Genomic DNA, 22174 nt, shown 5'->3' with positions numbered 1-22174 from the left:
CGTCCCCAAAAAAAAAAAAAAAAAAAAAAACAGAAAAAAAAGAAAGATACATTTCTGGCTCCCTAAATTGAAAGTTTAAAAACCTCCCATACAGCAATCATTACAAATGATGGCTGGATTTTCTAGCACTATTCATATCGAATTCTCCTTCTGAGTAAGACTAATAGGATTCCTTAATCTGGTTGTGAAACCTAACATTGTTACTCTAGGGAAATTCACTGCAAATTAAACCATCGGATTGCAGCTGGACTATTGGAACCAAGGGCATCCGTCCCAGCGAGCAGAAATAAGACTGTTGATCTGGGTGAGAGTTCAACGCCACTGACCTCCCCCTCCTTACCTTGCAAGTGTACCTGCAATTTAGGAGAAACAGGAAGTTAACCCTGAGAAGGGAATCATAAGTTATTGTAACAAATGAATTGAATTCTTGACTGGAGACTTCTCAAACGCAAGGGCTTCCTATATACATACGGATATTTTCCTGTTTTTCTTTTCATTCTGCAGTTTTAAGAGTAAAGGAAATTTTGAAGAGCATGGCTGTGAAAATTATGGATTTCCAGTCAATCTTTTCAGTGTCTAACACTCCAAAAATAATGTTCTAAGCAATTTTCATTGATGAAAACAGCTAATGTGGAAATAAACTTCCACCCTCTAAGCTATGTGGTTATAAGACATTGCAGCCCTCCCTCTAAGACCTGCTGAGTTCTTTTTGTGTTTGGGCTATGAACATAAGCAACCAGCTGTTCCTAATCCCTAAATTACAGAGTTTGGGGAAAACAAGAAATGAAGAGGACAAGAAGGCGAAACAAGAGCTTTGTCAGCCACTCCATGTATATATTCGGTTGCTATTAAGTCATTCACAAACATTTATTGAGCCCCACTATTTGCCAGACACTGTAGTTTGGCACCGGGATGTATTGGTGCACAAAAAAGATATGTTCCCTGCCAACAGTCCTAAAGAAGTAAAAGCTAGAGAATTCTCTGTCAGTCCAGTGATTAGGACTCCACGCTTTCACTGCTGAGGGCCCGAGTTCAATCCCTGGTCAGAAAACTAAGATCCCACGAGCTGTGCGGCGTGCTCAAGAAAAAGGTAATAGCTAACATTTACATGGTGCTTATAGTTTCAGCCTTGTTCTAAGCATTTTCTTATATTAAACTCATTTAATTTAATTTATGAAGTAGGTACTGCTATCATCTCCAATTTAGAGATGAGGAAACTGAGAAGCAATTATACTCCAATAAAGATGTTAAAAAAAAAAAAGAGAGATGAGGAAACTGAGGTTCAGTTTTAAATGATAATCACATAAATTGACTAGTGAATATATAATTTCAAAGCAATCTAAGGTCTCTGATGGAAAGTTGTACCAGTGGCTCACTTCAAACAGTGGATCCTGGGATCATATATCATTCCTTGAACAGTTCTATGGTAAAGGGCAGATCCAAACGATGTGTTATTAGGCAAGTGACTTTAGTCCTCAAAAAAAGAGCAGTCAAATATAGAGGAATTGTCTCTCTAGAATATCCATCTAGACTTAGAATGTTAAAACTCCATTCTGTATCTCTTTCTGCCATTGCCCTGTAAGGAAATGTCATAAGTCTTGGTCTTCCTGTTTTTGGGAAAAACATCTCCCACAAGATTGATGTCTGAATAAAGTTTCAGCCATTTTCAGCTACTATTGTAAAAAATGTTCTCTGTAGGAAAATGAGTTTCATATCATCAGAGATGCAAACTAATACACTGACTTTTATCCTGGAGCAATAGTGGAGGGGTGTGTCTAAACCTGGTAACCCGATGGCATGCATTGGAATCATGCTAAGTGGATCCAAAGTTCTAATCTGGTTGAGGGGAGACAGTTTTTTCATTAGAGCTATGCTGTAGCTTTGTCTCATCAGCACTGTGTTCTCATCAACCAAGCTTTCTGGACCAGCTCAAGTGCTATTAGTTTCAGTGGCAGAGTCTACCTCTCCCAGGAAATGTGCATAGCATTAGGTTAACAATTCGCATCAAACAATTAGCATTAAATTAGGACACAATCATTTGGAAATTTAGGTATTCCCTAAAGTGATAATAGAAAACTACATAGAAATGCTACCATTAAAATGATAATATAAAGACTACACAGAAATACAATTTGTGACTTGAATTCATTGGGAAAACATAGGATATAAAACTGCGTGAATTATATTTATAATTAAATGAATTATCAAAGCACCAAAGACTAGAAAGTCACAAAAAATAAAAAGAGGTCAAGATTGTACCAGAGTGAAGAAATTATGATACTTCTTATACCTTTCTAGCTTTCTATAATGGGCTATGTCTTTTTAAATTGAAAGGAAGGAAATGTAATGTTTTATGTGCTGGCCTTGGTTTACTACTAACTGCTCTTGTCAAAGTTCAGAAATGGGAGCCATACCATGACTAGAGGTATAAATCCACAGAGTTACTATGTCCTCCTTCATCAAAATAGAATTCTTGAAAAGAAGAAAACAAAATCTATCTGCATAGCTCCAGAGCACAGAAAAATCACATGGTGACTTTACTTAATAGGACATACACAACCATTTTTTAGTAGGGTTCTGGAATAATGCATATTTGTCTCCAGTCTTAAATACTTGTGATGCTCTGTTGTTTAAAAAAAGATCTTGGAAATTTTCCGGCAGTCCAGTGGTTGGGACTCCGTGCTCCCACTGCAGGGGGCCAGGTTCCATCCCTGGCTGGGGAACTAAGATCCTGCAAGCCACTGCTCAGTGCAGCCAAAAAATAAAATAAAATAAAATAAAAAGATCTTGTGCACATGTCTCTGTCCTCCCAGCTCCCAGGCAGCTTCTCCTTGCCAAGCCTGTGATTCAAGGTTATCTGTGTTAGAGCGTGGATACAGGCTGTGCCCCACTGGCTCATCCCCGGTCCATATCTCACCTGCCTGGGAAAGAGCTGAAGGGACCAGCAATTGAGTCTCTGTCGCACCCATATTTATTTACTTGAAGCAGATAGTTAATGTTCTTTCAGTGGTTCTCAAAGTGTGGTTCCTCAGACCAACAGTGTCAGCATCACCTGGTATCTGGTTAGAAATGCACATGTTTCAGGCCCCACCCCAGACCTACTGAATCAGAATTTCTGGGTGAAGCCCAGTAATCTGTTTAAACAAGACCTCCAGGTGATTGTGACACTCACTACTGAGAACAACTGTCCTGTTCCATAAGCCTAATTATAATATATTTCTACTTAGATACCAACACAAGCAGCAAGAATATATTACTTTAAATTCTAATTTGCTATTGTAATCACAATTATCTTAACATCTTAGTTTTGAAATAATTATAGAAGAAATGCAAAAAAAAATGGTACAGAGATATTTTTATACCCTCCACCTAGCTTCCCCTAATGCTAACATCTCACATAATGAAGGAACATGAATCAAAACCGGGAGATTAATTTTGGTACAACACTGTTAGCTAAACTACATTTTCCACTTGGATTTCACCAGTTTTCCTACCAACGTTTCTCTACTGTTCCAGGATCCAATCCAGGACTTCACATTGCATTTAATTGTCACGTCTCCCTGGTCTCTTCTCATCTGTGACAGTCCCTTGGTCTTCCTTTGCTTTCCATGACCTTGATATTTTTGACAAGTACTAATCAGATAGTTGCAGAGTATCCCTCAGTTTGAGTTTGTCTGATATCTTCTCATGATGAGATTGAAGTTACATGTTTTGAGGAAGTAAAACACAGTGGTGATATGCCTTTTTATTGCATCACATCAGCTGGTATAGTATGTTGATAATATATCTTATTATAAAGGTGATCCACTTGGTTAAGCTGGTATCTGCCAGGTCTCTCTACCGTGAAGTTATTATTTTCCCCATTATTATTAATAATTGAGGCTATGCAAATATTCAGCATCTCTTTAAACGTCCATCTACTGACCTTAGCATTTAGTGGATAAGCACATATTTTTAAAAATATATCCCAGGCTTCCCTTTCACCATAGTTTAGGTGGCTCTGGCTAAGATTGGCTGAGCAGGGCACGCTGGTCTCATCTGTGATCGTGATGTTTGAGGCATAGTTGCTTGGGACGGAGACAGAAGACCTGAGGAGACAGAGGGCAACAGGATCACACACTCTTTTCAAGTCCCAGGGATATGTCTGATCCCATATAGAACACTCCTGAAGGGAATGATTTCCAGCAGGGATTTTAAGAGCAGCTTATAGTACTGCTCTGGGTCTCAGATGATAAAATGGAGCCCTGAAGTGGGAAGAGAGGCATACTGATATCTGCATGGAACGCCAGAAGAAGAGTGACAACTGACAAGAAAACCTAAGGAACTATCTAGTAGAAGAATCATGTTCTTCCTTAGGGCAGGGATGAACTACAGCCTCTGGGGAAGCCACCTTCAGTGAGGATGCCAGAGCTAAAGAAAAGAGTGGTCTTTTTCCAGAGGAGGGGGAGATTTTGTGAGGAGGCAGTGAGAACTATGAGGTGGTGAGTTGCCAGGGGAGTGAATAAGCCAGAAAACTGAGGTGAATAATGTGACAGCACTCCATTTGTACCAAAAGACTCTGGCGAAGGCAGAAAAGAAGGGTCTCGGCATATAATTATGCAATCATACACTCAATTCATCACATGACCAACTAAAACTCTATTTTTTTTTTTAGGGGTTGCAAATATTTATTTCACAGTTGACACCTTTCTTTTCACTTTGCACAAAGCATTTCTTACCTTGCTGAAATGAGTTGTTTTTTTTTAACATCTTTATTGGAGTATAATTCCTTTACAATGGTGTGTTAGTTTCTGCTTTATAACAAAGTGAATCAGCTATACATATACATATGTTCCCATATCTCCTCCCTCTTGCATCTCCCTCAAATCCTCCCTATCCGACCCCTCTAAGTGGACACAAAGCACTGAGCTAATCTCCCTGCACTATGTGGCTGCTCCCCACTGACTATCTATCTTACATTTGGTAGGGTATACATGTCCATGCCACTCTCTCACTTCGTCTCAGCTTACACTTCCCCCTCCCTGTGTCCTCAAGTCCATTCTCTACATCTGCCTCTTTATTGCTGTCCTGCCCCTAGGTTCTTCAGAACCTTTCTTTTTTCTTCTTTAGATTCCATATGTATGTGTTAGCATATGGTATTTGTTTTTCTCCTTCTCACTTACTTCACTCAATATGACAGTCTCTAGGTCCATCCACCTCACTACAAATAACTCAGTTTCATTTCTTTTTACAGCTGAGTAATATTCCATCATATATATGTGCCACATCTTCATTATCCATTCATCCGTTCATGGACACTTAGGTTGCTTCCATGTCCTGGGTATTGTAAACAGAGCTGCAATGAAAATTGTGGTACATGACCCTTTTTGTATTACGGTTTTCTCAGGGTATATGCTCAGTAGTGGGACTGCTGGGTTGTATGGTAGTTCCATTTTTAGTTTTTTAAGGAACCTCCATACTGTTCTCCATAGTGGCTGTATCAATTTACATTCCCACCAACACTGCAATAGGGTTCCCTTCTTCAGCATTTATTGTTTGTAGATATTTTGATGATGGCCATTCTGACTGGTGTGAGGTGACGCCTCATTGTAGTTTTGATTTGCATTTCTCTAATTATTTGTGATGTTGAGCATTCTTTCATATGTTTGTTGGCAATCTGTATATCTTCTTTGGAGGAATGTCTATTTAGCTCTTCTGCCCATTTTGGACTGGGTTGTATGTTTTTTGATATTGAGCTGCATGAGCTGCTTGTAAATTTTGGAGATTAATCCTTTGTTGGTTGCTTCATTTGCAAATATTTTCTTCCATTCTGAGGGTTGTCTTTTCATCTTGTTCATGGTTTCCTTTGCTGTGCAAAAGTTTTAAGTTTCATTAGGTCCCATTTGTTTATTTCCATTTCTCTAGGAGGTGAGTCAAAAAGAATCTTGCTGTGATTTATGTCATAGAGTGTTCTGCCTATGTTTTCCTCAAAGAGTTTTATAGTGTCTGGCCTGACACTTAGGACTTTACTCCATTTTGAGTTTATTTTTGTGTATGATGTTAGGGGGTGTTCTAATTTCATTCTTTTGCATGTACCTGTCCAGTTTTCCCAACACCACTTATTGAAGAGGCTGTCTTTTCTCCATTGTATATTCTTGCCTCCTTTATCAAGGATAAGGTGATCATATGTGCGTGGGTTTATCTCTGAGCTTTCTTTCCTGTTCCATTGATCTATACTTCTGTTTTTGGTACTGGCATAGTATGGTATGCCAGTACCATACTATCTTAATTACTGTAGCTTTGTAGTATAGTCTGAAGTCAGGGAGCCTGATTCCTCCAGATCCATTTTTCTTTCTCAAGATTGCTTTGGCTATTTGGGGTCTTTTGTGTTTCCATACAAATTGTGAAATTTTTTGTTTAGTTCTATGAAAATGACGTTGGTAGTTTGGTAGGAATTTCATTGAATCTGTAGATTGCTTTGGGTAGTATAGTCATTTTCAGAATATTGACTCTACCAGTCCAAAACATGGTATACCTCTCCATCTGTTGGTATCACCTTTAATTTATTTCATCAGTGTCTTATACTTTTCTGCATACAGGTCTTTTGTCTCCTTAGTTAGGTTTATTCCTAGGTATTTTATTCTTTTTCTTTCCTTCTGCTAACTTTGGGGGTTTTTTGTTCTTCTTTCTGTAATTGCTTTAGGTGTAAGTTTAGTTTGTTTATTTGCGATGTTTCTTGTTTCTTGAGGTAGGATTTTATTGCTTTAAACTTCCCTCTTATAACTGTTTTTGCGGCATTCCATAGGTTTTGGGTCATCGTGGTTTCATTGTCATTTTTTTCTAGGTCTTTTTTGCTTTCCTCTTTGATTTCTTCAGTGATCTCTTGGTTATTTAGTAGTTTATTGTTTAGCCTCCATGTGTTTGTACTTTTTACATTTTTTTCCTGTAATTGATACCTAGTCTCACAACACTGTGGTTGGAAAAGATACTTGATATGATTTCAATATTCTTAAATTTACCAAGGCTTGATTTGTGATCCAAGATATGATCTATCCTGGAGAATGTTCCATGAGTACTTGAGAAGAAAGTGTATTCTGTTGTTTTTGGATGGAATGTCCTATAAATATCATTTAAGTCCATCTTGTTTAAAGCTTGTGTTTCCTTATTTATTTTCCTTTTGGATGATCTCTCTATTGGTGAAAGTGGGGTGTTAAAGACCCCTACTATGATTGTGTTACTGTTGATTTCCCCTTTTATGGCTGTTAGCATTTGCCTTATGTATTGAGGTACTCCTATGTTGGGTGCATAAATATTTATAATTGTTATATCTTCTTTTTGGATTGGTCCCTTTATCATTGTCTAGTGTCCTTCTTTGTCTCTTGTAATAGTCTTTATTTTAGTCTATTTTGTCTGATATGAGAATTGCTACTCCATCTTTCTTTTGATTTCCATTTATGTGGAATATCTTTTTCCATCCCCTCACTTTCAATCTGTATCTGTCCCAGGTCTGAAGTGGGTCTCTTTTAGACAGCATATGTACAGGTCTTGTTTTTGTGTCCATTCATCCAGTCTATGTCTTTTGGTTGGAGCATTTAATCCATTTACATTTAAGGTAGTTATCGATATGTGTGTTCCTATTATGATTTTCTTAATTGTTTTGGCTTTGTTATTGTAGGTCTTTTCCTTCTCTTGTGTTTCCTTCACTCTAGATTAGTTCTGTAGCATCTGATAAAGTTTATTGCTTCTGAACATTTTCTAATGCTTTTCTTTTCAAGTGGCACTAGAATGATTTTAGGAGTTGAGACCATATTATCCAACAAGGCCATGAGGGAATATCCAATATCCAATTAGATGTCATTTTAGTATCTAGTAGGAGTTGGGACCTTACAAGATAAGGAAGTTAGGGAGAGGGTGAAGAATTCCCTCAAGTTCAAAGTGTTTTGGATCTAGCTGGGAAAACATTTAAGTATAGTATGCACCAAAGAAATGTAAAATTCAATTAAGTAATGTACTGTCCTGGGTCTGAGCTGCAATCTTTTATTCGTAGTTGGAAGGAAAAGATAAGGATATCAGGCAATCTCAGGTGTCATCCTTCACTTTATGTCAACTTGACTGGATCAGGGATGCTCAGAGAATTGACTAAACATTGTTTCTGGGTCTGTCTGTGAAGGTGTTTCCAGATGAGCTAAGCATTTGACCCTGTAAAGTATATTGCACTTCTTGGTATGGGTGGCCATCTTCCAATCCACTAGCATCTGAATAGACAAAAGACAGAGGAAGGGAAAATTTACCCCTTTTCGGCAGGAGTGCTTGAGCTCAGACATCAGTCTTCTCTGCCTTGGACTGAGACTTAACACCATTGGCTCTCCTGGTACTCAGGCCTTTGGATGTAAATTGAACTATAGCATCAGCTCTTCTCATTCTCCGGTTTGCATATGGTGAATTCTGAGACTTACCCTTCATAATTGCATGAGCCAATTCCTCATAATAAATAAATAAATAAATAAATAATACATGTTTATAGATATAGACATATAGGTATATGCTATTGGTTCTTTTCCTGTGGAGAACCCTAATACACCAGGGAAATGATAACTATCTTCTCTAACTTTAGAACCATGATACAGTGACTGTGCTTGGCTTAGCAGTTGGGATGGAGAAGAATCAATCCAGTTGTCATCCTAGGCAACAAACTGGTGTCCCCTGCACTGGCAGGCAGATTCTTAACCACTGCACCACCGAGGAAGACCCCCCCTTGTAGCTTATTTTATACTTAATAGTTTGTACCTCTTAATCCCCTACACCTATGTTGCCCCTTCCCACTTCCCTCTCCCCACTGGTAACCACTAGTTCTTCATATCCGTGAGTCTGCTACTTTTTTGTTACATTCACTAGTTTGCTGTATTTTTTAGACTCCACATGTGAGTGATAACATACAGTATTTGTCTTTCTCTGTCTGATTAATTTCACTTAACATAATGTCCTCCAAGTCCATTATGAGAGTTATAAGAATTTAAGTATGTTGGAGGTTTATTTGATAATTGAAGTATCTTAAAAGGTAATCAAATTTGTAAACTGTGGTTTAAGCTGCTGAAAGGAGTTTAAGTTTGTAAATGAAACCAAGGATCAAACCCCTATATTAGTTTCTTTGGCTTCTGTAACAAATGACCACACATTATATGGCATAAAACAACAAAAATTTATTGTTACCCAGTTCTGAGGGCTAGAAGCCTGAGATTAAGATATCGGCAGGGCCACATTCCTTCCAAAGTTTCTAGGAAATAATCCTTCCTGCCTCTTTAAGCTTCTGGTGGCTCCTGACTTTCCCCAGCTTGTGGCAGCATCCCTCCAATCTCTGCCTCTGTCTTCATATGACCCTATTCTCCGTGTATTTTCTGTCTCTAATAAGGGCACTCTCACTGTATTTAGGGCCAGCCCTAATCCAGTATGACCTCATCTTGATCCTTACCTAAATATCAACTGCAAAAATCCTATTTCCCAAATAAAGTCACATTTTGAGGTTCTGAGTGGACATGAATTTGGAGGGGACACTATCCTACCCACTACACATTTTAAGAGTGATTGTTAGAGTTTGCTAGACTTATAAGTAGAATAATGAGATTTGCAGTCTAAAGATTACTAAGAGCAAGGGTTTTGAGTATGTTTCTTTAACTAACTGATTATTAATTTGAAAACCAAGGTCACCTCTGAATAATCTATTCTGCACTCAGTTCTCTCTCAAGGTCACCCAGCAGCTCACAGTCACACAAAAGAATACTTTTATTAAAAAGGCTCTGGCAAGGTGGCTTTCCTCATTCTCATTCTGCTCTAATATTTCTCTTTGAAGACAGCAGCATTTCTGCCTGTTATTCACTTAAACTGACTAAACCTGGGCAAAATGAACACTTTTCATGATAAAGCAGTTTAAGAATAGGATTCGTATCAAAGACCAGAAGAATATCCCAAACACCAGGATGAAACAGCTCTGGAGAACAAAGCTGCAAAGCTACAGTCTCAGGTGAAGCCCAAAATACCCTTTAGCTGATTAAAAGAAAGTAGACCACAACAAAAACATAATTTGTCAGTGTTTGCTATTTTTAGAGTCTTCAGGAAGCAGAATTATAAGACAGAAAGGATTTTCAGATAAAAACATCTTAGTTAATGCTAGCAAATCTTGCAAAAGTCAAACGATCCCGAGTACAGATGAACTCCTTCCAGATTTCTTGGATAATGGCTTCTACTCCACTGCCAGCTGCTGAGGGCTCAAGGCAAGGGGCTGCAGGTCTGGAGCCTGCCCACTGAGAACATTCAGGACTTTCATTACTTCCTAGAGACAACCTACAGCACGAGCTTAGAAGAAATGTGTGATATGTCTGTCTCCAGGCGCTGATCTGTAACAGGGCCAGGGAGATAATGAGGAATCTCCTGTCAGACAGATAAGACATCACACAGAAGCTCCACTCAATTCAGCTTTACAAATGGTAAGAGAAGCAAAGGCACCAAGAGGAACAATTCCTAGAGGCTGATTTCCCCAAAGAAGTTTACATAAAGCAGTATTTGATCATAGGAAGTAAGCTTCTTTTTTTAACATTCATTGTATGTGGCTTTTTAAATGTACATATTTTTCAGACAATTATGGTATTTCTCTAGTAATATCTTCATCTTTAAGGAGACTGGATAACAAATTCTTTGATTTACAGGTGTAGTTCCAAGTTCTCTCTTTAGAAACATTACCGTTATGTGAACAATACCAAAACCAAGTAATGAGCACTCTTGACTGCGACCCTCCTCCAAAGAGCTGAAAGAACTTTATATTAGTTGTTGAAATAGAGTTCAGATTGGAGGTGGGGAAAAGGAGAAAATACAGGAAGTAAAAACTTTGATATAATGAGAAAGAATTTTCCAGGCATAGAAGAAAATAAGATATAAGATGGAATAAACAAATTGATAGGCAAATAGCAGACTGAAAAGAAGTTTTCAAATAATAAAACAAAGAAAAATACAAACAGTTAAGAGTCTTAGTTCATCAAGAGCTTAAAATCAATGAGAAAATATTGATGGGCCATTACAATTTGGCAAAGGATTGAACAGGCTTTCCTAAAAGAAAAAAATATGACAAAAAAACATGTGAATATATATTCAACATTATTAATTGTCAAAGACATCCACAACAGAAATCACTGGGCACAGATTTAATGTGTGAATGTAGCACTTATTAAACAGTATTATACAGCTTTGCATCTGCCAATCATTTAATTCTTGCAACAATTCAATATTAGTAGTACTATTATTATCCTCATTTTACAGTTGAAGAAACTGAGACACAGAAATGTAAGTAATTTAACCAAGGTCATGTGGCTAGTAATTGGCTTAGCCAGACTCCACGCCCAATAGTTGGGCTCCCTGCCCAGGCTCTTACCACCAGGCTTGACTGTCTTTCTGAATACTTACAATGAACCGAATGTTTGTGTCCCCCTGAAATTAATATGTTGAAATCCTAACCCCCAATATGATGATATTAGGAGAAGGGGTATTTGGGAGGTATTTAGATCGTGAGGGTGAGCCCTCACGAATGGGATTAGTGCTCTTATAAAGGACCCCAGAGAGCTTTCTTGCCTTCTTTCTGACATATGAGGACACAGTGAGAAGTCAGGCAGTCTGCAACCCTGAAGAGGGTTCTTACCAGAGCCTGACCATGCTGGCATCCTGAACTTGGACTTCCAGCCTCCAGAACTGTGAGAAATAAATTTCTGTTGTTTATAAGCCACCCAGTCTATAATAGTCTGTTACAGCAGCCTGAATGGACTAATATAGTACTGCTGGGTGCAGTGAGACTCCCTCTCACATATTGTTGGTGGGCAGGAAAATTGGCGCAGTTGTTGTGGTAATAGGTACAATTGATAAAATGAAGCAGTGGCTTTCTGTAAAAGTTCCAAAATATCTTTGTATGGAATAAGATTTTTAAAAAGGAATAAAAACCTTGATGACAATGAATAGCATAAATATGGAATGGATCCCACTGACAACTACGGCGCCAGGAGTGAATACAGAGAAAGGGGTCTCTACCTAGTGCTAGGTTGCTGGCAAAGCTGGAACTGCAGAAGCAAAAAAGGGGAGGATTGAACACGTGTAACCGAGGGAGTCACATTTGGTGGCCTCATCTTCTCAGTAACACTGGAAGCAAAGTCACTGGCAGAAAGATTTAAGGAGAGGGAGAGAAAGGATGCCTGGCACAATCACTGCATGGATTGTGGTAAGGAATCAGAAGAGATGAATTAAAATTTTTCTGAGGCACAGAAGGATGAACTTTAAGCAAGGCAATGGGAATTTTCAACGGACTTGGATTTGGTAAGGAATTATGTCAGCCTTGGTGTCACTCTGGACTAAGAAGCTCAATTGAAGATAGGGGCAGGAATCCAAGGTTTGGAGTGGATAAGAAGACAAGGGGAAAAGGACTTAAGGATTACTGAGAACATGGGCATCGTGCTGGACCATTACAACATGATTCAGGGTAAATGACAGCAAAAAATACCCAGGAAAACCGTACACAAACCCTGAAGTTTCACATTTGTGAATTGCTTCCATGGGAGGTCTTCAAGCACCTCACTGAAAATGTCAGGGAACAAATCAATATTCTTACAAAACGCCAAGCATTTAAGAGAAAATGGAAGAAAATTTCTTACACTCTCTCATTGACTTTATCAGAATCTGTGGAACTGACTTTCACTTACTTGACAGAGAAAGAGTGTTACCTGATTCCTCCAATACTAATTGCACATATGGCCACCAACACAATTAAGATACAGGACGTTTTCATAGAGAACAGACTTGTGGTTGCCAAGAGGGAGGGGGTGGGGGAGGGGTGGATTGGGAGTTTGGGATTAGCCGATTCAAATGGGATTAGCCGATTCAAACTACTATATATAGAATGGATAAACAACATGTCCTACTGTATAGCACTGATTCCTTCAATAATAATTGCACATATGGCCACCAACACAATTAAGATACAGGACGTTTTCATAGAGAACAGACTTGTGGTTGCCAAGAGGGAGGGGGTGGGGGAGGGGTGGATTGGGAGTTTGGGATTAGCCGATTCAAACTACTATATATAGAATGGATAAACAACATGTCCTACTGTATAGCACAGGGAACTATATTCAATATACTGTGATAAGCCATAATGGAAAAGAATATGAAAAAGAATATATATATATGTATAACTGAATCACTTTGCTGTACAGTAGAAATTAACATAACATTGTAAATCAACTATACTTCAATAAAATAAATTTTTTTAAAAAGATACTGGACATTTCCATCACCCTGAACAGTTTTCTTGTGTCCCTTTGCACAATTTTCTGTCCCTTCCCTCTGGTCTGATCTGCTTCCCACTATTATAGATTAGTCTTGTCTATTCTAGAAATTCATATAAATGAACCATATAGTAAGTACGCTCTTGGTCTGGCTTCTTTGGCTCAGCTTAGTGTTTTAAAAATTCATCCAAATTATGTGTATCAATAATTCAGTCCTTTTTATTACTAATAAGTATTTCATTGTGAATTTCACAATTTGTTGATCTATTTACTTGTTGATGGATACCTGGGCCTTTTCCACTTTGGGGCTATTAATGAAGGCCCATGTACCACAAAAAAAAAAAGGCAAAGGACTTGAATAGATATTTCTCTAAAAAAGATATACAAATGATCAACAAGCACATGAAAAGCTGCTCAACATCACTAATCATTAAGGAAATGCAAATAAATCAAAATCACAATAAGATACCACCTCACACCCATTAGGGTAGCTACTATCAAAAAACCAGAAAATAACAAGTATTGATGAGGATGTGAAGAAATTGAAACTCTTGTGCAGTGTTGGTGAGAATGAAAAATGGTATAGCCAATATGGAAAACAGCATGGTGTCTCATCAAAAAATTAAAAATATTTTTACCATATGATCCTAGCAGTTCCATTACTGGGTATATAGCCAGAAGAATTGAAATCGGGGTTTTGAAGAGATATTTGTACTCCATGTTCTTAGTAACATCATCACAATAGCAAAAAAGTAGAAGCAACCCAACCAACAGATGAATAAAGAATATGTTATATAAATACAATGGAATATTATTCAGCCTTAAAAATGAAAGGAACATGGATGAAATTTGGGGACTTTATGCTAAGTGAAATAAGCCCTTCACAAAAAGACAAATACTATGTGATTCCACTTATAAGGGGTACCTAGAATAGTCAAATTCATAGAGACAGAAAGTAGAATGGTGGTTGCCAGGGTCTGGGGGAGGGAGGAATGAGGAGTTGTTATTTAATGGATATGGAGTTTCAGTTTTGCAAAGTGAATAGACTTCTGCAAACTGGTTGCAGAACAATGTGAATGTACTTGACACTCCAGAACTTTATTCACCTAACGATGATTAGTATGGTAAATTGTAAGTTATGTGTATTTTACCATAATTAAAGAAAAGAAAAATTTTAAATATAGTATGGTACAACGACTTTGAAAACAATTTGGCACTTTCATATTAAGATAGACATACGCTTTATATAAGACCTGGCAATGCCACTGCTACACTTCACCAAAGAGAAATGAAAACATGTCCTTAAGATGACTTGTATAGGAATGTTCACAGCAGGCGGACTCTCAACCACTGCACCACCAGGGAAGCCCCTTTGCCCATTTTTAATTGGGTTATATTTGTTATTGTTGTTGAATTGTAGTTCTTTATATATTCTGGATATTAATCCCTTATCAGATACATGATTTGAAAGTATTTTCTTCCATCCTATAGGTTGCTTTTTTCACACTGTTGATTGCGTCCTTTGATATAAATAAGTTTTTTATTTTGATTTAGTTCAATTTGTCCATTTTTACTTTTTTGCCTATGCTTTTAGTGTCATATACAAGAAATCATTGCCGGGCTTCCCTGGTGGCGCAGTGGTTGAGAGTCCACCTGCCGATGCAGGGGACGCGGTTCGTGCCCCGGTCCGGAAAGATCCCACATGCCACGGAGCAGCTGGGCCGGTGAGCCATGGCCGCTGAGCCTGCGCATCCTGTCCGGAGCCTGTGCTCCGCAACAGGAGAGGCCACAGCAGTGAGAGGCCCGCATATGGGAAAAAAAAAAAAAAAAGAAATCATTGCCAAATCCAAAGTCGTCAAACTTTTCCCTTGTTTTCTTCTATATGTTTTATAGTTTTAGCTCTTATGCTTATGCTTTGATCCATTTTTAGTTAATTTTGTATATGGTGTGAGGTAATGTCCCAACTTTATTCATTTGCATGTGGATATCCAGTTTTCCCAGCACCATTGATTGAAGACTGCCTTTCCCTATTGAACAGTCTTGGAACCCTTGCTGAAAAATCATTTGACTATCTATGTGAAGGTTTATTTCTGAATTTTCCATTCAATTGCATTGTTCTATATGCCTGTGTTTATGCCAGTACCACATTGTTTTGATTACTGTAGATTTGTGTACCACGCTATTTTATATTTCCACCAATAATGTATAAAAGTTGCAGGTGCTCCATATTCTCATCAAAATTTGGTATTGTCACTCTTTTTCATTTTAGTCATTACAGTGGAGATACAGTAGTATTTCAACATGGCTTTAATTTCCATTTATCTTGTGACTAATGAGACTGAGCACCTTCTCGTGTGTGTATTAGTCATTCTTATATTTTTAGTGGAATGTTTGTTCAAATCTTTTGTCCATTTTTCACTGAGTCGTATGAATTTTTTGCATATTCTGGATACAAGTTCTCCATCAGAAAAATGTATTGCAATTCCCGCCCCACCTCTGACTGTGGCTTGCCTTTTTCATTTCTTATAACACAATTGTTCAAAGAACAGACACTTTTAATTTTTATTAAGTTCACTGTATCTATTTTTTTTTTTTTTTGGTTAGCAATTTTTGTATCCTAGTAAATCTTTACCTCCACTTCAAGATTGTTTTAGAAGTTTTTAAAAAAATTTATTTATTTATTTTTGGCTGTGCTGGGTCTTCGTTTCTGTGTGAGGGCTTTCTCTAGTTGCAGCGAGCGGGGGCCACTCTTCATCGCGGTGTGCAGGCCTCTCACTGTCGACGGCCTCTCTTGTTGCGGAGCACAGGCTCCAGACGCGCAGGCTCAGTAGTTGTGGCTCACGGGCCCAGTTGCTCTGCAGCATGTGGGATCCTCCCAGACCAGGGCTCGAACCCGTGTCCCCTGCATTGGCAGGCAGATTCTCAACCACTGTGCCACCAGGGAAGCCCTGTTTTAGAAGTTTTATTTTCCTTTCAAAATGTTTTTAGTTTTAACTTTTATATTCAGTTAATCAATTATTTAGAGTTAATTTTCATGTGTGATGTGTTGTAAGGGTTGAGGATCAGTTTTGTTCACACAGATACCCAATTGTTTCAGAATAATTTGTCAGAAAGACTCTCCTTTCCTCAAATATTATTTTAGCACCTTTGTCAAAAATTAATTGACTGGGCTTCCCTGGTGGCACAGTGGTTAAGAGTCCACCTGCCAATGCATATTTTTTTAATTAAAAAAAATTAATTGACCACATAAGTTAGTGGTCTATTTTTGGACTTTCTATTTTACTTAATTGATCCTTACTCCAACACTATATTGTTGTGAATATTTTATTTTATGTCAGGAAATTGGGTAATGTAAATTTTCCAACTTTGTTCAAAATGGTCCTGGCTATTCCAGGTATTTTGTAATGATGTTTCACATAAATTCACAACTCACATAAATTATAGAATCAGTTCATCAATTTCTACAAAAAAGCCTAAGGGATTTTGACTAAGGATGCATTGAATCTACAGGTAAATTTGGGAAGAATTGTTATTGTAACAATATTGAATCTTCCTATCCAACGACATGGTGTATCTCTCCATTTACTTCTGTCTTCTTCCAGCAGTACTTTGTAGTCTTCGGTACACAGATAAATCTTACACAGTTTTGTTTTCAACTTATCCTTTAGGATAATAATGTTCTGGGTGCTGTTATAAATGGCATTCTTCATTTTAACTTCATTTTCCAATTATTTTCCACTAGTCTTTAAAAATACAATTGATTTTTGTTCATTGACTTCTTTCCTACAAACCTGCAAAATTTGCATAGGTATCAGGTGAAATAAGTCAACAAAAAGAAAATTATAAAACAACTAGAAAGATTGGAAAAGAATGTATATTTCTAATCCATTAATTATTTTTAAATCTTTCTTTCTGAAAAAGTCTGATAGTCTATAAACTATGATATAAAGTAAATTGCAATTTGAAGTCCATGAGTTTATTTTTAAAAAATTTAAAGGTGATACTTGAAGTATAATGGCTGTCTACTGGAGCAGGATTTATAGAATCCAGGGTTTGAAGGAATCTTAAATTACCTAGTCCAACCAATCTTCTACATCTTCTCAGCCAAACACTTTTACTACCTGGGATTAAACCCCTTCAAAGATAGGAATTTCCTTTTTGCTCCACCCACTTCATCTTTGGTTGGCATTATAAGAATGTTCTTAATTTGAGCACAAAGCTGTCTCTCTGAAGGTTTTATTCATTTCTTTGAAAATTTATGATATGACATAAGGGTGGGCATTCAGCTGGTATATACCGGTACAATGTACTAGTTGTTAAAATATTCAAGTACCAGTTATTTAAAAACCACACTACCTTGAGTCCGCACTACTACCACTGGACACTTCTGGACCACTTCATAATATGGGAACTAAATGACCCAGCAGAGGGCCCTGGGGCCCTGCTCCAGAAATATGACCTATACCCCTTCTGCTGTACTTGGTATTTTTAACATCCTTGCTTATACCTCTACCACATAGAAGCTTGTTACTTGGCTTCTAAAAAGCTCAAAAGCCTTGCTAGTCAAAGAATGATGCATCACCTTGGAGTTTTTGAGATATGCAAAATTGCAGGCACCACCCCAGACCTACTAAATCATAATCTACATTTTAATGAGATCTCCAGATGATTCATATGCAAATTTTGTTCGATTTGTGCTAGCTTAGATCTTGCTTCTAGGTTGGGGCTTGTAACCTAGTGGAAACAAAGCCATGGCAGTAGTGAGGGCTCAAAGCAGTGGTTATTTAGCAACCACTACATAAATATTTTAACAATTAGTACATTATACCAATATGTACCAGCTGAATGCCAACCCTTGGGTTGTATGATAGATTTTCAGAGAAATGAATAGAATCTTCAGAGAGACAGCTTTGAACTGGTAGATTAATAATGTAGAGAGAGGGGAGTTCATCAAAAGATCTAAATCCTTGAGAAGGCAAAATGTTCTAAGTGCATTGGGCCAAACTGGCCTTTGAAAGGAAGAAGAAATAGGTAGGAAGAGGAAGTCAATGCAGAAGTAGGATTTTCGAAGATTTGGTAATGAGAAGGTAAGGACATTTCTCTCAGCTGGATTTTGTCATTTCAGTGAAACTTGAGGGAGTTTTTCAGCTGAAATGGGTGGGCAGGAGAATATGGAGGTTTAATCAAAGAGGAGAGGTTGTTGAATTAGTCATTTTAGTGAGTAGACAGCCTTATTAGAAAAATGTTGGTAGATTCCTGGACAGCGTTAAGTGTGTTTGAATGTTGTAAACATGAATTTAAAAAGAAATCAGTCAGCCCATTTGGGGCTGACTTTGCTCAAGTGCTAACCCAAGGATGACAGATGACAGATGGTAGATTGCAGCCAGTGTTAGGATTCTGTTAGCCAGATAAGTCAGAAAGCTGAAAAAGCAAGGAGTCGAGGACATTGCAAGGATTTTCCATAATGTCATTCAAGATAGACAAGGAGGGAAGTGAATGCAGAAATGTGCTGGGAAGTAAGTGAGAAAGTTGCTGTCATGTCAATGGATGGAGATCTTAATGAGACTGAGAATGCTGGAATGCTAGAATAAGTAGGCTTGAAATACAGGCATTTGTAGTGTGAGGGTGAAAGGCTAGAAATGATTTTGGAGGTGGTAATGTACCAGAAAACTGGGTTTACTTCTTGGTGGGTGTCGAGCCAAAAGACACAACCAAGCCAAAGATCAGGAGAGGGAAGGATTTATTACTTTCATCAAGTAAGGAGAACACTGGGGATCTTTCCCAAAGTAGTGTCTCTCCGAAAGCAAAATTGGTAAAATTTTAAGCCAAGGGTACATGCATATTCATGACAGGTCTTCAGATGGAGAATTCAGCATAGAATTAGGGCAAAGGTCAACAGAGTCCAAGCTTTAGTTGACTGAAGTCACGAGGGTCAGAAAAGGTCAACATCATCATTCCTTAGGTTCCAGTTGATCTGATGGTAGAGCACTTCAGGCTAATCTTTACCACCGAACTGGGAGTCTTTACAACTGATTTATTATCTTTGCTGTTGTTACTTTTCTTGCCTGATAACAGTTTGCTTCTGCATTCTCTTGTTCCCTTAAGATCATTAATTACTGAGACCTGTTTGAGGACAAGCATTGTAGCCAGGCTTAGATCACAAGATGGCTTAGGACCAAAATGGTTTCTCTTATTTCAAGAAAGCCATGCCTGGTTCTCTTTCTCTGGGGACCCCTACCCTATCTGCTTACAGTAATTTGTGTTGGCAAGGTTAAGTATGAACATGACACTGAGTGGTTCAAGTGGAGTAGAAGTCAAGGAACTGAGAGACCATGGTGTTGGCTGGGACACTTACAGATATTTTATTTAATGTTTTATTATGGAAAACTTTCAACATATACAAAAGCAGAGAGAAGGGTATAATAAACCTCCATGTATACATCACCCACCCTCAACAATTATCAACTCATGGCCAATCTTCTTTTATCACTGGAAGCAAATCCAAACACCACATCTTGATATCTGTAAATATATCAGAATGCATCTGTAAAAAATAAGGACTCTTTTTAAAAACATATCCACTCTACATCATCACATTTAAAACAACTAACAATAAGTACATAATATCATCAAATACCAGATCAGTCACATTGATGGTTGAAGTTGTTTGTCATTATGACAGGAATTGATTTGGAGATAAAAGTTGACAGCCAGGAACTGATTCCCAAGGTAGGAAGAGGAAGGGCAGAGATGTTACCAGGTGACAACCATAAAGAGGGGGGAAATTTTCAAGTCAGGTAGCCTCAGCCTCGAAAGTGCAGGTGAAATCCCCCCGATTCCAAGAAAGGTGGAGAAATGGCTTGGAAATGGCAGTGAGAAGCAAAAAGGAAAGCTTTGAGTCTATAGTCTCACCTTGAGAAGCAAGGAGTATTAGAGCAAAACTAGTCTCCACTTGAGAGATTTGAAGGGTGAAGACATTTCATTCCAGGGAGGAGCCAGGTTTCAGGTGAATTCAGGAAGTGAAAAAACGTTTATCAAAGAGATGGAATGTATGAGGATCTGCTGATTGCAGACCTGGCGCGCACAGTGAATAATATGGACGTGGGTGAGGATGAGGGTACAGAGAATCAAGTTAGATTTATGGGGAGATGTTCTGGACAGCGTAGGTCATGATTAGGGTGATGATACATCCCATTTTCCCAAGACTGTTCCCACTTATATCTGTCATCCTGAGATGCAGTTTACTATATGTCCAGGTTCAGATAATAAATTATGTGATCTCCCTAGATGGAAAGGTTGACTGAAGTCTGTTCTCCAGGCAATGACTGAGTGAGCAAGGAAACCCAGCATGGTGAGATTGGCTCTTGAGATAACTTCTTACTTTTCAATCTTTCTTCTTCTTCCTTTTTTTTTTTTTTTTGCAGTACGCGGACCTCTCACTGTTGTGGTCTCTCCCATTGAGGAGCACAGGCTCTGGATGCGCAGGCCCAGCGGCCATGGCTCACAGGCCCAGCCACTCCGCGGCATGTGGGATCTTCCCGGACCGGGGCACGAACCCATGTCCCCTGCATCGGCAGGTGGACTCTCAACCACTGCGCCACTAGGGAAGCCCTCTTTCTTCTTTTTTTAATGAATGTATTTCAGAATACAAATTTACTTCTAAATGTAGATATTTGAATTCCACAAGTTTTGATATATCATATTTTAATTATTATTCAGTTCTAAATATTTTTTAATCTTCTCTTGGGAATTCTTTTGGAGGAAGTTTTTAGGATTGCAGCTTTTTAATGCAGTTTTTAGGATTAGGTATTTTAAAAAGTGATTTTATTGTTGATTTCTCACGTTACTGAGTTACAATGAGAGCACACCACATCATATTAACTGACATTTGCTAAAAATTCTCAGGGATCCAGTGAGTGGTTAATTTTTGAAATGTCCTGTATAATTTTTGTTGGAGGCAGAGTTCTAGATATCTATTAGATAAAGCTAGTTTATTTTGCATCTTTTTTTTTCTTATATATAAATTTATTTATTTTTGACTGCATTGGGTCTTCGCTGCTACATGCAGGTTTTCTCTCGTTGCAGTGAGCGGGGTCTACTCTTCGTTGTGGTACATGGGCTTCTCCTTGCAGTGGCTTCTCTTGTTGCAGAGCATGGGCTCTAGGCACTCGGCTTCAGTCGTTGTGGCATGCGGGCTCAGTAGTTGTGACGCACAGGCTTAGTTGCTCTGCAGCTTGTGGGATCTTCCCAGACCAGCTCTCGAACCCATGTCCCCGGCATTGGCAGGTGGATTCTTAACCACTGGACCACCAGGGAAGTCCTGTATATCTTCTGATCCTTACTAATTTTTGATCTAATTTATTGGCTTCTGATAGATATACATTAAAATCATAGACATTAAAATCTACCACTATGGCTGTGGTTTTGTCCACGTATCCAGGTAATTCTATCAGACTTCCCTTCATAGAAGTCTGGGTTTTGTTATAGGTATAATCAAACTCATAAATATTATATTTGCTCAATGGATTTTTCCTTCAGTTATTAGCAATTGATCCTTATTAATCCCTATTATTTTTGCCCTATATTTGATTTTTCATGGTATTAATATTGTTACACTTTTCTTTTTTTTAAATTTTATTGAAGGATAGCTGATTTACAATGTTGTGTTAATTTCTGAGGTACAGCAAAGTGATTCAGTTATACATATATATATTCTTTTTTATATTCTTTTCCATTATGGTTTATCACAGGATATTGAATATAGCTCCCTGTGCTATACAGTAGGACATGTTGTTTATCCATTCTATATATAATAGTTTGCATCTGCCAATCCCAAACTCCCAATCTACTGCTCCCTACCAACCACAAGTCTGTTCTCT

Source organism: Neophocaena asiaeorientalis, unplaced genomic scaffold (assembly GCF_003031525.2).
Source record: "Neophocaena asiaeorientalis asiaeorientalis breed wild unplaced genomic scaffold, Neophocaena_asiaeorientalis_V1.1 scaffold55, whole genome shotgun sequence".
Classification (NCBI taxonomy): domain Eukaryota; kingdom Metazoa; phylum Chordata; class Mammalia; order Artiodactyla; family Phocoenidae; genus Neophocaena; species Neophocaena asiaeorientalis.
Note: the sequence above shows the minus strand (reverse complement) of the source record.